The sequence below is a fragment of the Gracilinanus agilis genome, chromosome 3, assembly GCF_016433145.1.
Source record: "Gracilinanus agilis isolate LMUSP501 chromosome 3, AgileGrace, whole genome shotgun sequence".
NCBI lineage: Eukaryota > Metazoa > Chordata > Mammalia > Didelphimorphia > Didelphidae > Gracilinanus > Gracilinanus agilis.
This window is the reverse complement of record NC_058132.1, coordinates 331,790,503-331,811,383: the sequence shown is the minus strand read 5'-3', so window position 1 is coordinate 331,811,383 and position 20,881 is coordinate 331,790,503.

The window sequence follows — 20,881 nt, the reverse complement described above, 5'->3', positions numbered from 1 at the left end:
GGTGCTGGAGATATACTTTGAAGGAAAAGAGGAATTCCATGAGGCAGAGGTGAGACAGAAATGCATTCCAGGCAAAGTCAAGGAGAAGGAAAATGGACTGTTGTGTGAGGCCAGTTTGACTAAATCATAGTGTTAGAAGGAAAGCACAGAGTATGAGAGGAGAGCACAGAGTGTGATCTCTCCACCTGTTGAAATCCTCATTTTCTTTTAAACTTCTGCTAGGGTGCATCCATCTCCAAGAAGTCTTCCTGACTCCCTAGCAACAAAAAAGGATCTCAATCTCCCTCCTTTACTCTCTCTCTCTCTCTCTCTCTCTCTCTCTCTCTCTCTCTCTCTCTCTCTCTCTCTCTCTCTTCAGCCCCCCCAATTTCTAATAGAACTTTATCTTAACCTTGCTTTTATCACATTGTCCCTTGTATCATAGCTATTTGCATATATATCATATACCCCCCATTAGATTGAAAATTCCTTGAGGTCAGGGACCATGTTGTTTTTCATCTTTATATCTCTATAACTTAGCACAATGGCTGCCATATAGTAAGTGCTTAATAAATATTACTGAAATGAATAGAATGAAGGTCATTTACTTGAACTGTGATTGCTGGCATGGAACATCAGACTGTCCAACATAGGATCATAGGATCAAAAATTTAGAGCTAGAAGGGACTAAAGCACAAAATCTTAGAATCATCTTTGATTCTACATTCTCCTCACCCCTCCATCTAGGATTCTATCCTAATTTGTCTGTTTTTCCTGACAATGTCACTCACATTTAGGTCAAACTCCTCATTTTTCAGAAAAAGGAAGGAAGGAAGGAAGGAAGGAAGGAAGGAAGGAAGGAAGGAAGGAAGGAAGGAAGGAAGGGAGGAAGGAAGGGAGGAAGGGAAGGAGGGAGGGAGAGAGGAAAGGAGGAAGGGAGGAAGGAAGGGAGGAAGGAAGGGAGGAAGGAAGGAAGGGAGGGAGGGAGGGAAAGAGGAAGGGAGGAAAGAAGGATCCTCAAAGAAACTCTCAGAGATAGGTACTATCATTATCCCCATTTTTCAAGGGAGAAACCTGAAACAGGTGAAGGTCACATGACTTGCCCCAAGTCATAAAACTAGTACATGTCTGAGGCCTGATTTGAATTAGAGATCTTCCTGAATCCTGTCCCAATATGCTGTGCCAACTACCTAAATTCATTAGATTGTGAACCTCTCAAGGACAAAGACTGCCTTTTGCCCTGTGTATCTCTAGAGCTTAGTATAGTATCTGGCACTTAATGTTTATTAACTGATTAATTGACCTAGCTGCCTAAGCAACTAAAGTTAAGGGACTTAACCAAGGCCACAAAGATAGAAAGCATCAGAAATGTTATTTGAAACCAAAATTGCTTAAACTTCTAAACTGGCCTTCAGTGGAGAAGAGTATTATAGCTAAAGCTTTCTCAAACTATTAAGACTGAGAGGAAAGAGCATCAGATCAAAGGCTATTAGGCCCTGTTGAAATAGTCTAATTATCATGAACATGCCTTTACTAGGAAACTAAATAGATAGGTAATACAGAAGAAAGTGCACTGGGACTAGAGTTGGGAAAATTTCAGTTTAAATCAAAACTCAGACCCTAGCTGTGTGACCCTAGGAAAGTCACAGGCTTTGTTTACTTCAATTTATTGAGCCATAAAATAGGGATAATAACGATTTGCCCTCAGAGTCATAAGGAGGATCAAATGAGATAATATTTGCAAAGAGCCTCACATATAGTCAACATAATTATAATTATGAACAATACTCATTATATTGTTATTATATGCCTATTATAAGATATTGTTATGTTATAATATTGCTATTATATCATTCATAGTCTGAGATATAAAATGCATAATTATGTCCACATTAACCCATGTGTTCAAGCAGTTGTTTTTCTTCTGTTTTCACTCCTGTAGTTCTTCCTCTGAATGTGGGTAGCGTTCTTTTCCATAAATCCCTCAGAATTGTCCTGGGTCATTGCATTGCTGCCTGTACAGAAGTCCATTACATTCTATTTTACCAGAGTGTATCAGTCTCTGTGTACAATGTTCTTCTGGCTCTGCTCCTTTTCGCTCTGCATCAATTCCTGGAGGTTGTTCCAGTTCACATGGAATTCCTCCAGTTCTTTATTTCTTTGAGCACAATAGTATTCCATCACCAGCATATACCACAATTTGTTCAGCCATTCCCCAATTGAAAGGCATCCCCTCATTTTCCAGTTTTTTGCCACCACAAAGAGCACGGCTATAAATATTTTTGTACAAGTCTGTTTATCTATAATCTTTTTGGGGTACAAACCCAGCAATGCTATGGCTGGATCAAAGGGCAGGCAATCTTTTAGAGCTTTTTGGGCATAGTTCCAAATTGCTATCCAGAATGGTTGGATCAGTTCACAACTCTACCAGCAATGCATTAATGTCCCAATTTTGCCACATCCCCTCCAATATTCATTACTCTCCCCTGCTATCATTTTAGCCAATCTGCTAGGTGTGAGGTGGTACCTCAAAGTTGTTTTGATTTGCATTTCTCTAATTATTAGAGATTTAGAACACTTTCTCATGTGCTTATTGATAGTTTTGATTTCTTTATATGAAAAATTACCTATTCATGTCCCTTGCTCATTTATCAATTGTGGAATGGCTTGATTTTTTATACAATTGATTTAGCTCCTTGTATATTTGATTAATTAGAACTTTGTCAGAGTTTTTTGTTATAAAGATTTTTTCCCAGTTTGTTGTTTCCCTTCTGATTTTTAATTTAATGTAATCAAAATTATTTGTTTTACATTTTGTAATTTTTTTTCTAACTCTTGCTTGGTTTTAAAATCTTTCCATTCCCAGAGATCTCACAAGTGTACTATTCTGTGCTCACCTAATTTATTTATATTTGCTTCTTTATATTCAAGTCATTCACCCATTCTGAATTTATCTTGGTGTAGGATTTGGGATGTAGACGCTAAATGACCACCCTAGTGTAATTATCGATAATATAGAAATATGGGAATAGTTCTTGATTGATGACACATGAAGAAACCAGCGGAAATGCGCATCAGCTACAGTGGGTTGTGGGGGGATGGGTTGGGGAGGTGGAGGGGAGAGTAAGAGCATGAATCATGTAACCATGGAAAATTTTTTTCTAAAAATTTTTTAAAAAATAAAATGCATAATTATTAACAAGAATATTATTGTTTTATTATTATATCTCTATCAGAGTAGATTTTTAATCATAAGTGGAAAGGGAGCAAGAGCTAGGAGTTTCTTAGGTTGGGAGAAGAGCCAACTGATTATGGCCTCCATCCTTCAGGGTCTTATGATAAACAAGGTGTCAGTTCAGTGACAATGATGTAAGCTTCCATGAATTGTCAGTCCAAATATTGAGTAAATGAAGATGTAGATAGCAAGTAAAAATTGGTAGGCAGTTTTGTTTTGGATCAATAAATGCCTAATATTAGAGTTCTCTGAATTGAACTAATCTCACACCTAGCACCAGTCCAATAGACTCATCCTAAGATGCTGGGTCACTGACACATCCAGAAGAGAATTTGCAAATGCAACAAATGTTCAGATCTAAGCCTGAGTCCCTAGAAAGTCTCATACCCTGATGCTCTAAGGAATCAGCTAAAGGGGGCAGCTGAGTAGCACAGTGATTGAGAGCCAGCCCTAGAGATGGGAGGTCCTAGGTTCAAATCTGGCTTCAGACACTTCCTAGCTATGTGACCCTGGACAAGTCACTTACCCTCTATTGCCTAGCCCTTATCACTGTTCTGCCTTAGAAACAATACCCAGTATTAATTCTAAGATGGAAGGTAAGGGTTTTAATTTTTAAAAACAAACAAATAAATAAAAAGAAATTAGCTAAATATCTATGAGGAATGAATTCTCTTCCCACTGCCCTTTAAAAATAGACAGTGATCCTATAAGCCATCAGTGGGGCTTCCACAGTGATAAGAGCCAAAGGAGCAGCCACTGTGACACGGTATAACCAGAGGCTCATGTCTGTTTGCATAAAATTCTCCTTTGGTAGATACTAATTACTTGCTGTTCTGTGCCTGCATAAATGGTGGAGTCAAAGAGAGACTGAGAAAGGAGATCAGTCTTCTGATTTCCAACTGTAATAGACAAGATATGAGATTCCAGGTTCTCTTTAGGGAGAAATCCTTGAAAGAACAAAAAGACTTTGGGAAGGAGCCAGCATGTAGAGGAGTGAGCATCTTGATCATATCACTTTTACCAACTTACTACCACTACAAACTTCAAGAAAATTTTTCTTGGGTAAAATTTAGTTCTCTCTCTTGTTCTCTGTTTTCTCCCCTTCTCTCCTCATCTCTCTCCTTTCCTCTCCTCTCCTCTCTTCCACTTACCCTTCCCCTCCCCTCCCCTCCCCTCCCTTCTCCTCTCTTCTCCTCTCTTCTCTTCTCTTCTCTTCTCTTCTCTTCTCTTCTCTTCTCTTCTCTTCTCTTCTCTTCTCTTCTCTTCTCTTCTCTCTCTCTCTCTCCGCCTTGACCTTCTCTTCCTTCCTCTCTCTCTCCCTCTCCTTCTCCCTTTCCTTCTCCTTACCGCACACTCAGTCTCTTTCTGTTGAGCTGACATATCTTGCTCCCAATGGAAGAACTTGCTCTCTCAGAGCATTGTCTGGCATATTTTCACTGTATACCATCTCTGATTTCTGTTTGTTATCAGTTTGGATAAATGGGTTTATTTACTACAACTCACTATGTGTGGTCTTTGTGTAACTTGCATTTCATGGAAAAGGAGTAAGGTCTTAATTATATAGCTGGAGCATTCTTTGCCCATTAAAAGAGAGTGATTGGGAGATAGCTGGGTGCGTTAGTGGACTAAGAGCCAGGCCTGGAGATGAGAGGTGCTGGGTTCAAATCTGGTCTCAGACACTTCCTAACTGTGTGACCTAGAGCACTTAACTCCCATTACCTAGCCCTTACTGCTTTTCTCCCTTGGAACCAATACATATTATTGATTCTAAGATGGAAGATAAGGATTTTTAAAAGATATTAATCAGGAGAGCAGCTTGAATCTTAAATTATTTCCCTTAGACTATCGATAACTAGGGAGTAGAAAGAAATATTTCAGAGCTGCTCTTTCTAAAGAAAGCATATTGACTTGGGTTCTGCTCCTCTCCTAGCAGGAATTGGAAGTGTCCCATTGAAAAGAATGACTGTCAGAGGCTCTAAAGTAGAAGTATCAGACACAGGGCCCACAATACTCTAGAGCAGTAATTCCCAAAGTGGGCGCCATCGCCCCCTGGTGGGTGCTGCAGTGATCCAGGGAGGCAGTGATGGCCACAAGTGCATTTATCTTTCCTATTAATTGCTATTAAAATTTTTTTTTAAATTTAATTTCCAGGGGGCTAAGTAATATTTTTTTCTGGAAAGGGGGAGGTAGGCCAAGAAAGTTTGAGAACCACTGCTACAGAGTGTGGCCCAAAGAATAATAAAATGTAATTGGAAAATGTTAACAAATAAATAAAAATACAATTGGAAATAGATAATCTAGATATGTGGTTTTCTAAGTTAATATGCATTCATAGTGCTCCTTATGAATGGTTTAGTGACCCCCTCCCATATCTATTTAAGCTTGATATCATTGCTTTAAAGCAATATATAATAATGTATATTATATTATATCATATCATATTATATCATATCATGTTATGTTATATTATGTTATGTTATGTTATTATATAATAAATGTATACATACCTCCCCTTCAGATCACACATGGACACATAGAGCCTGTGTAAACAACAAATACACCCTACAATAGGAATGGACATCAGAGGTCATCTTATCCAACCCTCTCATTTTACAAATAAGTTCCTTGAGGCCCAGGGAGGTTAAGAGACCAATGCCACACAGGCAAAAATATCAGAGCATGGGTTGATTCCAGCAACTGACTCCAAAACCAGGGCCTTTTCTACCATATCACAAGAATAAGTCAATCTTGGTAACCTACTAGTCCCAGCCTATGGTTTTTCTATATGCTCCCTATACCTGTATTAAAACTCCAGAATAAAAAATGCAAGAAGAATAATGTTAACAGTAATAGGGGGATGATACATTTGTCATGTCTATATAGCAGGCATTCTTTAACCTGGGCACCATGATCTTTTATTTTTTTTTAATTTGAATAAATATTTCAATAAATTCTTCTCTTTGTAATCTGTATATTTTATTGTATATGTTTAAAAAGATTATTCCACAAAGAGGTCTACAGGCTTCAGCAAATTTTGACACAAAGAAGGTTCAGAACTCCTGCATTAGGGGAATGGGGTGGAAGCTTCAAACAACAGCCCTATCAGAAATTCAGCCTAACTTGTATTTAAAAAGGATTACCATCAAAGACCCCCTTTGGCTGTAAAACTGACCCCACCACTCAACCCCTGGCCACCATGGAGGCACCAGATATATCGACAATTACACAAGGTAGCCAATGAGGGGCAGATGTGACTTTTCTGCCGCTCTTTGCACAGTTTTGCCCTTAGACTAGAAGCAATGAAAAGGTTGTGGGTCATAGAGTCAGGGACAAGGATGAGTGTACGCTTTGTGCCAAGTAAGAAGGGGTCAGGAAAGTTAAGGTAAAAGACACAGACATCTCCTTTCCTTTTTCTCTCCAGTGGAGGCTGCAGTGTGTGTATCCTTGATTCTCTCTCTCCAACTCTTTTGGAACCATGGGAGATGTATATTCAGGATGTCTCTTCCCTTTCTTTTTTTTTTCCTTTCTTGATGTCATCTTCTCTCCTATCTCAGGGTATAGTACGCCACATAGGGGTTCATTCTCCTGTCTACCAGTTGTGTAAAGCCTAGAAGCACACGGCACTTCTTTTCTCAGGAATGTCAGCCTAGAGAAAGAGTTCTTAACCATTTTTGTACCATTGATCCTTTTGGTAGATTGGTAAAAATCTATGGACTCTTTCTCAGAATCATTTTTTTAAACGTACAAAATAAAATATGGAAGATTACAAAGAAAATAGAGAATGTTACAAAGAAAGCAATTATGCTGAAATAACAGTTATTAAATTTTTATTTTTATTTTATGAGCCACATGTCCTGATCTAAAAGGTAGAGTGTGTCACACATGCTGGCCATAACCCAAAAGCCATATAATCTTGGGACTGAGGTGGAATTAACTATTATCCTAAGACATTACCTTTGGAAGCTGGATTAAAGCACATATACTTCAATATAATCCATGTGTGTATGACTTGGTATTTAAGACTTTAAAAGTAAATTTTCATCCATATCAACTATTTTGGGTAGGCTTCCATGTTTGTATTATGCTAAAATACCTAACATAGAAAAAGTGAATTTTAGCCCTCTGTAGTTTGTGTTTTTCCTTGCCTTTTGAAGAGATCTGTGCATATGTATGTTTTGTTTTGTTTTTGACAGCGAGGGAAGAAGGAAGAGTACATCTATTAAAGTATCCTGTTCTTACCAGTTAAGATCTGTAAAAGTGTAAGCCTAGTTCTGAAGGAAATTTGTGGCATAGAACCTCATTTACAGAGAACACAGAGTTCTTCTGGGGCTCAGTGTGCTCGTATTAGCAATGAACTTTTACCCTCTGTATTAGAGTTAATAATGTACATGTAAAGCCAGGACAAATGAAGAGAAACAGTGCATATTAAGAAAATAGTTTCAAGTCAAGACAAATTGAAAAGAATCCATTAGAAAGTTATTATATTCTAGGTACTGTGCTAGTCTCTGGGGATATAAATACAAATAAATGAAAGATAGTCCTTGCCCTCTAGGAACTCTGTTTAAAACACACACACACACACACACACACACACACACATAATCTTAAGTTCCAACTTAATCAATACTGCATATTTGTTCCAAGGCAGAAAAGTGGTAAGGGATAGGCAATTTGATTAAATGACTTGTCCAGGGTCACATAGCTAGGACATGTCTGAGGCCAGATTTGAATCCAGGATCTCCCATCAAAGGGCCTGACTCTCTATTTACCAAGCCATCTAATTACCCCACTAGGAGCTTATATTATACTAGGGGGAAATAACACATAGAAATGGGTCTAAAAGCTGGGCAATTGGTACCTGCATGAAAGTAAAGTCTAGAGAACAGAAGCTGTCTGATCTGAACCCTTCTTTAAAATGGAGGTTCCAGGGGTCAGCTGGGTGGGTCAGTGGATTGAGACCAAGGCTCAGAGGTGGGAGGTCCTAGATTCAAATCTGGCCTCAGATACTTCCCAGCTGTGTGACCCTAGGCAAGTCCCTTAACCCCAATTGCCTGATTCTTACAACTCTTCTCCCTTGGAGCCAATACACAGAACTGATTCTAAGATGGAAAGTAAGAGCTTTAAAAAACATAAAATAAAATTTTAAAGAATTATTTTAAATGGAGGTTCCAAGAAAAATCACCAGTGGCAGAAGGGTGTCACAGGTTTGTGGGGAACAGGCAAGCAAGGCATGGCGGCAAAGCCTAAAGAACCATCGAAGACTGGCTGGTCTGGGCTCCTTCTCAAAATAGAAGAAATCCCTTTCTCTAAAATGAAGACTCCACATGGACAAATAGAGTCCAATAGGGGGGAGCATAGTAAAGAACATTTGGATGAAAAGAAATAGTAATATAAATTTTGTTGTTCAGTTGTGTCCAACTCTTCCCAACCCCAAGGATTTTCTAGGGGATTTTCTCTACAAGGATACTGCACAGAGTGGTTGCCAGAGGCTCTGTTTTAGTCAAGATTCTTGTTCAGGTATGAGCTGGACTAGATAAGGAATTCAGGAGTCAAGAAACTTTTTTTTTAACATTTTAATAACTACATTTCAATATAATCAATTTCCTCTGTAATCCTATTTTATGTATCTAAAAATATGATTCTAAGAAGACCAAATTCTTTCCCAGACTGCCAAAGTGGTCCATGATACAAAAAAATTTAAGAACCCATTCTAAATGATCCCATGAAGCTCCTTCCAGATTTGAGATTATATGACTCCATATAATAGGTAAAGTGTGAAAAGTATACCTCCACCTCTATATTGCTGGACACCAAATTCTTTTAGTTTTCCTTGTAATGGAACTTGATATGACAAAACATCCATGCCACTAGAAGCATCATATTTTGGTATTAAAAACAGTCCCATTTTTAAAAAATTATATTAAAAATTCCCCCTTGTTGTAGCTTTCTGCATGTTATACCCTAGGCAGTAACCTATCTTGCCCATCACTAGCCACAACTCTTTGTACTTCTCTTTCTCTACTACTAGGCTTGAGACAAGCAACGCATTTATCTTTGTATTAATTTTCAACAAATGCTTGCTGTATTAAATTGAAGTTTTAAAATATCCAACAGGAGAAAGTAACACTTTTAATCTATCAGGCATGAATATCTTGGTGTGAATTAGCCTATTTTAGGGCATCTCCACAACTACCATTCAAGACCCTGAGAAAACAAGTGTTTCATTTTGGAATAGAAAAGAGAACATAACTTTGAAGCAATGTTTAACAGTGATGTCCCTGAGTGAAGTGTGAACTAATAAACACAACATTTGTTGACTTGATATAGCACCCCTGCCTTATTCCCATTACTTCCCATTTCCAGTCATTGTCTGCCTTCTCTCCTACCCAGACAGTCTGAATACTTAAACTGCTAGCCCCCAGCAGAAAAGTTGGTCCTTTAGCTCTTAGTTAGAGATGCACAAGGATGGTAAAGAGGAGGAAGGAATGTTCAAGGTTTTAGTCAGCACTTATAATAGACTGGACCTCCCAAGATGGCCAGTTCCAGAAGAACCATGGAAAGCAGCAGTTTATTGGTTGCCACTCTACCAATGGAAAAGAAGTAAAGGGACAGTAGTTAGGCAGTGGAAGCCCCTCTTGGGCAGAATGGAGGAGCTTCATGGAAAGGACAAATGCTGTCAAATCTGCCATCTCTCCCTTCTCTCACCTGCTCTGTGCTACCAAAGATGGCTTGCTAAACTTCTTTGACTATCATTTATCTGTAAAATGGGGATAATACTTATTTCAGTGGTTGGTTTAAGGGGGGAATTTGAAAGTCTCACTTTTGTTTTTAAAGGGAAAAATAGGACAGAATGGGTACATTAGGCAATGATGGTGGATGGGGCAGAAAGAAGAAATGGGATGGCATCTCAGTTAAAATTCCAGGTTTTCAGAGGGTCTTTTGAGAAATACTTACCAGATCAAACCCAGAGAGACAAGGTTAAGCTGATATCAGTCATGAATACCTTGGTGTGAATTAGCCTATTGAGGGCACCACCACTACTACCATTCAGAACATTGAGAAAATAAGTTTTAAATTGAGTTAGAAAAGAGAACATAATTTCAACAAAGGGACATTTTTCACTGCTCTCAGGAACCTCCTCATGTCAACACTTGCATCCTCTAAAATCATGAGAAATATGGGCTTCCTTAACAAGAGAGTGACAAGGTAATGACATGTTTTTCAAACACCTGGGGCTCATACACATCCACAGCCCTAGACTACCACTAAGTGGAACACCCACCTTCTACTGGTGGGTTCTTGCCCTGCTTCCTGCTGAGTTTACAAAAGGAGAATTGGGTTGCACACTCTTCGCAGCCTCAAGTAATGGCATCCCATGGTTTTCATCATGGCTTAGCAGCAGGACCTAGGAAAATGAACCATAAAGAAAATGTATTACTATTCAATATGGGATATTTTATGTAAATATTACTTATGGTTTTAGTTTTATTTTCCATGCTGATTTGGGAGATTCCTATTGATTTTCTATGGGGGAAAAGAAACAAAGGGGAAAAAAGAATTTCAAGAAGTCACCAAACCCGAGTTAAACTAATATCTCATCTCTTTCAGATTTCTCCCTCTCTCCCCCCCGCAGTTCAGAAATCAATTAATGATGAATTTCTCTGGAAACTTTTTAAACAATATGATTTCATTAAAGATCCGTGCAAGCTCCATCAAATTTGCTTTCCAGGTGTGAATTACAAAATTAGCCTCGTCCTTTTAATAATTTCCTCCTTGGCAACATTATAGCAGACTACATAATGTACAAGGCTGGCTGAGAGCTTGCTGGTGGGGAGTACAGCATTCTGTTTTCCTCTTCAGTAATACAGATAAAAGCCTGCAGGATAGGAAATGTGGGCATTGCATAAAAAGGTAACAGAAATTAGTGTTATAGAAAAGGAGGAAATAAGGGGGAAAATACTAGTTAGGCAGGCTTCAAGACTACAGATCATTAGTAGGAGAGTCCCCCTTCCATTTTATTCTTATGAATAGGATTTATCTACCAGTTCAGATAGATGGATGGATAGATAGATAGATAGATAGATAGATAGATAGATAGATAGATAGACAGATAGATAGACAGATAGATAGATAGATGGGTGGATAGATAGATGGATTGATAGATGATAGATAAAAAGAAAAAAACAAAGAAACATATACACACATATATATGTGCACACATATATGTATGTATTTTTATTTATATGTATATGTAAGTGGTATAACGGATAGAGTGCCAGGCATGAAATGTGGAAGACTCATGTTTGTGAGTTCAAATCTGGCCTAAGACACTTATTAACTGTGTGACCCCGGATAAATCATTTAACTTTGTTTGGCTCAGTTTCCTCATATGTAAAATGAACTGGAGAAGGAAATGGCAAAAATGCTCTAGTATCTTTGCCAAGAAAACCCGAAAAGGGGTTATGAAAAATCAGACATGTCTAAAACAATTTAACAGCAAAATATAAACATATGCATGTGTGTAAAGTCATTTTATGTCTAGAAATATTATTTGCCTAAGGATATACATATATGTATGTAGGTATATATACATTTGTATATATTTAGATACATAAAACACTTATTAAGATAGACACAGAGAAAGGAAAGACAGGGGCAGGGAGGAAGCTAGAGAAGGAAAGAGGGAGAGAGGGTAAGAGAAAGAACATTTATTAGGCACATAAGAATGTGCCAGGTCTGGTGCTAAATTGGGGATAGCAAATACAAAAATTAAAATGTAAGGGATTTTTGTGTGTGGATACTATTTTGTTTTTGTCAAGGTAGGTATGTCCTCAAGGGTCTGTTTAGATTTGGCTTACAAGGAGTCAAGAAAAGGTATTTCTAGTACCTCCTCCCCCTATTCTTCTAAAAGGAAATTTATATTCCTGCTGAGAGGAGAAGCAGGAGAATGGGGTCAGAATCCAGCCCCTCTGCTCTCCTGAAGCAGAGGGGATACCAGGCTAGAATTATAGCTATCTATTCCCTTAAATACTGTTAGTAGGGGAAGTAATTTTTAGATTCAAACTAAATTCCTGATTGCTATTCCTTAATGGGAAAGGAGAGCTCCCAGCTAAATATCCAAAACTTGACTCCCTTTCCACAAGATGCCAATTCCACAATGAAACACATAGCAAATAACAAATAAACCCATTTATCCAAGTTGATAGTAAAACAGAAATCAAAATATACATAGGAAAATGCATATCTGATAATATATAGTGAATGAGTTCCCCCATTGGGAATGAGATAACTTAGCTCAACTGGAAGAGGAGAGAGAGACAGAGGCAGAGATGAGACAGAGATAAAGAGAAACACAGAGAGCCAGACAGAGACAGAAAAAGTCTCAGAATTCACAAAAAGGAAAATTCTCAGAAATCTCTAGTGTAGCAAGCTGGGGATGGGACCATAATAGAAATTGCTAGTTTCTACATGACTGACTTCTACTCAGTCTTTTTTCTTTTCAGGACTTGAAAAGAGGTTGGAGTGGTACAGAGTCTCTTTCAAAGCTAAAAGTCAGATAAAACCAGATTTCTCTTCTCTCCTACTCCACCAGCTCTGCCCACCTCACACCCCAGAGATCAATGAGGAAAGTATCCATATAATTGGCCCTTTGAGTCAGGGATTACAAAACAATTAAAAAAACAATATGGTCTCTACTCTCAAGAACCTTACATTATAACAGAAGAAAAAACATGAAAGGAAATTGGACTGTGAGGAAAGGGGAACAAGGCAGTTGATTGAAAGTAGAGTAGTCTAAGGAATGAGTAAAGTTAGTGAGGGACCTCTTGGAAAATTGTCATCCCATTTATGGAAAAGAACACTACCCACATTCAGAGGAAGAACTACAGGAGTGGAAACACAGAAGAAAAAGAACTGCTTGAACACATGGGTTGATGCAGACATGATTGGGGATGTAGAATCGAAACGACCACACCAATGCAACTATCAATAATATGGAAATAGGTCTTGATCGGTGACACATGTTAAAACCAATGGAAATGCGTATTGGCTATGGTGGAGGGGATGTTGGGGAGGGGTGAAGGGGGAAAATAAGAACATGAATCATGTAACCATGGAAATTTTTTCTAAAAAATAAAAAAAAAGAAATAAAAAAATTAAAGTTAAAAAAAATTGTCATTCCAGTCAGGGACTCACTAATCCAAAGGAGATATGGCACATTGATATGACACTTTAAAGTTTATAAAGCACGTTTCCTCACATCAATCCTAATACCTTAGATATATGATGCAATAGTGGATAAAATTCTGGACTTGAGGTCAAGAAAGCATAAATTTTAATCTCTTCTCAGATAGCAAAATCAATTCACTTCACCAAGAAAACTCCAGAAAGGGTTACAAAGAACTGGACATGACTGAAATATGCCAGGTGTGTGATCCTAGGCAATTCACTTTAACCTTTCTCAAGTTTCATTTATATATTATATATATATATTTATATTTATAAAATGAGGGGTGCTAGATTAATTGCATCAAAGTCAAACAGAAATGGTGGCCATTAAAGCAAACATAGGCTTCCCTATAGGTCACATGCTAGAAAACCACATATTGACTTAGAAACCACATATTAATATTATTTATGTTCTATCAAATTTTAATGTATTTTGTTAAATAGTTCCCAGTTACATTTTTATCTGGTTCAGGGCATATGGGAGTGTTACAGATAGCATGTGCCCCATGAGCCACATGTTTGACACTTCTATAGCAGACAATTTCTAGGTCCCTTCCAATTTCAAATCATAAGGATAATCTGAATTGCATGGCAAAAACAATTGCAAATGATGCGTATTTGGTAATTAAGCTATGCTCTAATTTAATAAATAGATAAGAATGATCTTCAATTGGCTTTCAAAATACCATTCTAAACAATACAAGCCCTGTGCTCATCAGTGTGTAAATGTCAGCTTCTAAAGTATTTGAATATTTTTTTTCTTTTAAACAGGTAAACACATCCCTCTTAATCTTATTTATACTATTGATTTTCTTCCTAAGCTTCTTTTTCATAGATAGAGCAAATATAAGATTCAATCCTGTTCTTTTCTTTGAATTGAAATAATTTCTATCAATTCCCAAAAAAGAAGTAAAAACCTCATCTTACCATCGACTCCCTGCTACCTTATAGCAATGACTTCTGCCTTACAGAGTCACCTGGGACTTTAGTCTTACAAGTTTGTTATATTAATAGTGACAACAGTTCAATGAGAGGTTGTGGGTAAGAGTGGTTGGAGTTAATTGAATTAGGCAATGGTGGCATAGGATTATGGAGCTAGAGCTGGAAGATACCTCAAAGGTCCATTGGTGAAGACATAAGAGAAGAGGACCCTAGGGGGTTATTTTATCCCTTCACCTAAAAGCTTGCCAGCATACGAAGAGAAGCATTTCTTTACCAAAATTTCACAAAAATCATCAGTAGGCCTTGGATTCCTACCATTCTTCATAGTTCTGAGCATTAGGAACAATTTAAAATCATAGAGTCTTAAGTTTGGAAAGCAATTCAGAAGATGCCATTACCAACCTCCTCCCTTTTGCAAGACTTCCTTTACATCATTATCAACAATCAGTCATCAGGCTAGACTTGAAGATTTAGAACTAGGAAGGATTCATCACCGCTAAAAGCAGCCCATTCCATTTGTTGCCAGCTCCCAATGAGAGAAAATCCTTCCTTATATTAAGTAGAATTTCTAGTTTAAAATTTAATTACTATTTCCAAATTTCTTCATGTTGTCAAGACATATTTACCAAAAAATTCTTCCTTATATGAAACTAAAAAGTATATCTACTATAAAATCTTACCATGCTTATATGGGAAGGATTATATATTATCCTTCATGTAACCACAAAATCTAAATATCTCTGGTTTACAAAATACACATAATATAAAATGGACAGTAAATAGACCATGCATTCTTATATGGAGATATCTACCTCAAGCTACCTCTTAAACCTCTTTGTGCTTGCCTGCTCAGGGTTACAGGTACAACCAGGTGGAATCCTCGCCACATATACAGACTCCATCATTTGGAAAGAAATAATTAAAGATCTTCGAATCAATAGTAAGAAAACCAAGATGGTGAATGCAATCAGTTTCTCCTCTTCTCCAAGCATAATAGCCCAATCGAAATACATAATATCTATCAATCTTAACAGTTCTGGATCTTCTTGGGGTTCCAGCTATCCTTTATGCTCCAGAATCAGGGCATCCGCAGGAGCATTGGCCTCTTAATTGGCAAATTTTCAGTGACTCATAGCTATAAGACAGTGTAGATCATGGTCTTTGCCCTCCTTCATTTCATTTCAATCATTGGTTGATAATAGCAGTTGATACTAGTTGGAATGTTGTAAATAAGTAATAGTTGTCATGTTGACTAACACAATACTAGATGGTGGATACCAGTAGAAGAAGCAATTGTCTTTCCTATACAGAAATATGTCATGCCTGTGAAAGCAAAACAAAACAAGACAAAAAAGATGCTAAAGATCAAAAGGTCCTCTCTTCTATCAATGGACACCTGCCCTATTGCAAGCAAAATTCTCAAATCCCCAGGAGGTGGTAGGGATAGGATTTCAGCCTCTCCTTTCACAGTATCATCAAAAACCACCCCACTAAGCTCTTTCTCAAAATCATCACCTTTCAAGAGCCAGAAAAATAATAATTAAAAGAAAGCAAGGGAAGGGATGAGGTTACATTGCATCTTTTTTTTTGACAGATACATAACTCATCTTAAGCATATGATAAATTTACACTTCCAAATATTTTTCTAATGAGGAGCTATTAAGTGAGGTTGCTATCAGAGGATAGAGTTTTTTTTTTAATTTACATGTTTTATTTTTAACAGTAAGTGATTATGTTTAATGTAAGTCAACCAAAATATATTTACAGATATATATATATATATATTATTACATGTTCAATGCATAAAGAATTCTGAAGAGCCTGAAAACTTGTGATGTAAACCAAGTATTCCTATTATTTCCATCTCTATGTAAATATCATTCCTATGTTTTTATATTGAAGTTTATTTTTTAGCATGGAAACTGACACCCTTTAGTGTCAAAATTCCCCAGAAAAACTCCGTGTTCTGAGAAAGAACTGTTGGAATAGAAAGGCAGAAGAAAAGATATGACTTGTCAGTTGTTTATCTGGGTATATGTTTGGGGGGAGTTGGTTCTATAAGATTATTCACTTATAAAAATGAATAACATGGAAATATGTTTTGCATGATAATACATGGATAACCTAGATTGAATTGCTTTTCATCTTTGGGAGGGGGAAAAGGAAGAAGGGAGAGAGATAATATGGATCATATGACTTTGAAAAACTTATATGAAAATTTGTTATTAAATAAAAAAATTTTAATTAAAAAATTTTAAACTGTGTTCTTTTTTCTTTGTTAAACAGTCTGTTTTATCCATCTAAAACCTTTCTCCCAAATAACTAAAAAAATTAAGAAAAGAAAAATAAAGACCTAAAAAAAAAGTAGTCAGACAAAATAAATTCCCACACTGTTGATATTCAAAAATGCATGCTTCATTATGCATTTTAACTTCATAGCCTCTCTGGTGATCAATCATTCAATAAACACTTATTAAGTACCCAATATGTGTCAGGTATTATGCTAGAGTGACATGTTTCACCTTCATTCTTTTGGACTCATGACTTAATATTGATTAAAATTCTTAAGTTTTTCTAAGTCCTTTTTTCTCTATAATGTTGTTATCGGGTTTATTATTCTCACTTTGCTCTACAAGAATTTATAAAGATCTTCCCAGTATCCTCTGAAACTGTTTTATTATTTCTTTTTTCTCAAACCCTTACTTTCTGTCTTAAAATTGATAATATGTATCAGTTCCGAAGCAAAAGAGCTAGACAATTGTATTTAAGTGACTTGCTGGGTGAGGAAGAGCCTGAAGCCAAATTTGAACCCAGGACATCCCATCTCCAAGCCTGACGTTATCCACTGAGCCAACTAGTTGCCTCTTCATCATTTATCAAGACATAATAATACAATTCTTTTACAATTGACTTTCTGAACCTGACATAATTTTATATTTATCTCTTTATCAGTTAATGGTGTTATTTTTGAACTTTGGCCAAGACTCCATCATCCAACATATTAGCTATTGCTCCTAATTTCATGTCAAGTTTGGATTTATTAAACATTTTCATATCAAGCATTTATTGGTGTTTACTATGCATCAGGCACAGTGCTGAGTGCTAGGAATACAAAGGAAAACAAAAATCTGTCCTCAGAAAACAGTGTGCTCTCAAGGAGTCAATATGCAAGCAACTGTGTACAAACAAGATATACACAGGATAAATCAGGAGTAATCTCAGAAGGAATACACTAAGATTAAGGAAGACTTGGAAAGGTTTTTTTGCAGAAAGTGGAATTTTAGCAGAGACTAGAAAGAAACATATAGGAGAGAAACCATTCCAGGCATGGGGGACAGCCAGTGAAGAAATACAGTCAGAAAATGGAGCATCAGACCAGGAACAGCAAGGAGGCTAATGTCTCCAGACCATATAATACATCAAAATGTGTGAAGAGGACAAAGGCTGGGGAGGCAGTGAGGGGTCAGTTGAGGAAGGGCTAGGAGAACCAGAAAAGGCATTTATATTTGATCTTGGAGGTAATACGGAGTCAATGGAGTTTATTGAGTAGAGGAGTGACATAGACATGCCTGCATTTTAAGATCATTGTGATAATTGAGTGGAATGGGAAGAAACTTGAGTCAGACAGGCCAACTAGCAGACTATTGCAATAGTCCAGACTTGAGATAATGAAGACTTGTACTATGTACAAGAGGTGTCAGAGGGAAGGAGGGAATATATACAGAAGATGTAAAATTATAAAATTAAAGGGAGGCAGTTGAGCGACTCACTGGATTGAGATCGATCCAGACACAGAGATGGGTGTTCATGGGTTCAAATCTGGCCTCAGACATTTCCTGGCTGTGTGACTCTGGGCAAGTCACTTAATCCCCATTGTCTAAACCAGTGATTCCCAAAGTGGGCGCTACTGCCCCCTGGTGGGTGCTGCAGTGATCCAGGGAGGCAATGATGGCCACACTTTTTTTGTATTACATTCTATTCTGAGTTAAATAGTTTCATAATTTCCAGGGGGTGCTAAGTAATATTTTTTTCTGGAAAGGGGGCAATAGACCAAAAAAGTTTGGGAATGACTGGTCTAGACCTTACTGCTCTTCTATTTTAGAACCTATACATAAGATTGATTCTAAGATGAAAAGAAAAGATTTTTAAAAAATTATAAAGTCACAGATTAGATATAAAGAAAGAGTACAGAGTCAAGGATGACACTTAGGATACTAGCCTGGGTGACTAGCAGAATGGTGGTGGCCTCTACAGCAATAAGAAATTTAGGAAGAGAGGGTTTAAGGTAAAAGATAATGAGATCAATTTTGGGCATTTTGAACTTAAGTTGTCCATGAGACACACACAGTTCAAAATGTCCAAGACACAACTGGAGATGTGAGACTCATGTGAGGTCAGGAGAGAGGTAAATATGGCATAAATATATCTCTGTTGATAATAAGTGAATCCAAGGGAGTTGATGAGATGACCAAGAAAAATAGTACAGAGACAAAAAAGAAGGACCATGGCAGAGCTCTTGGTTAGTGGCACCCAAGGTTAGTGGGTACAAACTAAATCATAATCCAGCAAAGGACATTATGACGGAACTGTCAAAAAGGCAAAAGGAAAAGTAGGAGAGTAATATCACAAATACCTAGAGAGAAAAGAAGAGGGGGGGGAAGAGAAAAATTCATATCTTCTGGGATGCTGCAGGATGTTTGATTGAAATGTTTACAAAAGAGGGATGAGGCAGGAACCCAGATCATGTGACTAAAGAAAGCTTTCCAGATTTATATACTCCATTAATCAACATTCTTTAAGTATTACTGCTTAACCAGTTATAAATTTAACTATTTATTTTTATATTATAAATCCATCTAAAACATTTTAATTCTTCTCACATTTTTCCATCTCTTCCCTAAAAATATAATATAAGACTTTGTCAGAACTCTCACTGGTCAAAAACATGGACTGGCTAGGTACATTCTGAATAAAAAAATAATCTAACAGGAAAAAAAATCTGTAGCTCTTGGAAACAGAATAATAAGAACTTGGTAAGAACTGAACATTCTGGAACTGATAATTGGACTCATTCATCTAAATTTAAATGATTTGGCAACAGAGAGAGTGACTATAAAGATACATTATTTAGTACAAGATAAGCCTTTAATCAAAGAGAGGAACCAAACCCAAAACCAAACCAAAAACAAGCATAAATCGACATTTTCAATTTTGAGAGCCTTGGGGGATAGAAGTCGGATCCTATTTATCTTGAAAAGGGGAGTAAAGAATATCACAAAAGAACTGCACAAAAGTGGGCAATCTAATTACTGTGACAGGTACTAGGAAACCTATCAAACACCATTAACTGCAAATAGAAAACATTTTGTACAAAAATTATGGATCTGTTGTCAAGAGCAAACAATGTGCTAAAAGTGAACAATAGATATTCTAAACACCTGGGAAAATATGGTCTATTGGAATAAGAACTAGCTCTCTTTTCTTATATTTTATAAGCTTCAAAGATGCCAGCTAGATGAATTCTACATGGGGGGGGTGGGAAGGCTCATCTTCCTGGGTTCAAATCTGACCTCAGACAATTATTAGCTGTGTAACCCATGGTAAGTCACTTGAACCTGTTAGCCTCAGATTCCTCATCTGTAAAAATGAGCTTGCAAAGGAAATGGCAAACCACTCCAGTAAATTTGTATTGAAAACAATAAAAGGAGTCACTTAGAGTCAGATGTGGCTTAAAAAAAAAGACTGGGCTGAGGGACTTCAAAATAAAAGATCTGTTATTTCATCAGTATGAATACTCTATTAAAATATATCTTTTTAAAAAATTTCTTTGCATCCAGTAGAGGTTTCATGAGTTATGACCACTTGGTCATAACTTCCAACTCCATACTTCTGTATAGATTATTTACCATCCTTCCTTCCTTACTCCATCATTTAAAATCCCTCATTTCCCTTAAGAATCAGTTCATGTATCACCTCCTAGATGAAGAATTTCCTAGTTAGTAGTATTCCTTTCTCCTCCAATTTTAATTACATATTCACATACATAGATGTTGTTTCCCTATAGCAAAATGCAAACCTATTAAAGACAGAAGTCATTTTTATAATTTTGTCTTTCTTTATATCTTTAGTGCCTAGCACAGTGCCTTGCATATAAGTGTTTAACTAATGCTCATTTTATAGGATTGTTGGAATGGTAAAAAATATCAGGGCAGTTAGCCTTTCATTTTCTTACCTCTATTGGATAAAAACAAATGTATTTCCTCCACTCACTATATAACTTTTGGTAAATCATAAATCAGAATATTCTGTGGAAATAGAGAGAATTTTGGAATTAGAAAAATTGAGTTCAAATGCAGACTGACATTTACTGTGTGTGTGACCTTAGTCAAGTAACTTAATTTCTTGGGTCTCACTTTTTTCAGTTGTAAAATGAATGATTTGGACTAGACAATACCTCCATTCTCCTCTATTTTGAAATATATGGTCTTATATAACCGT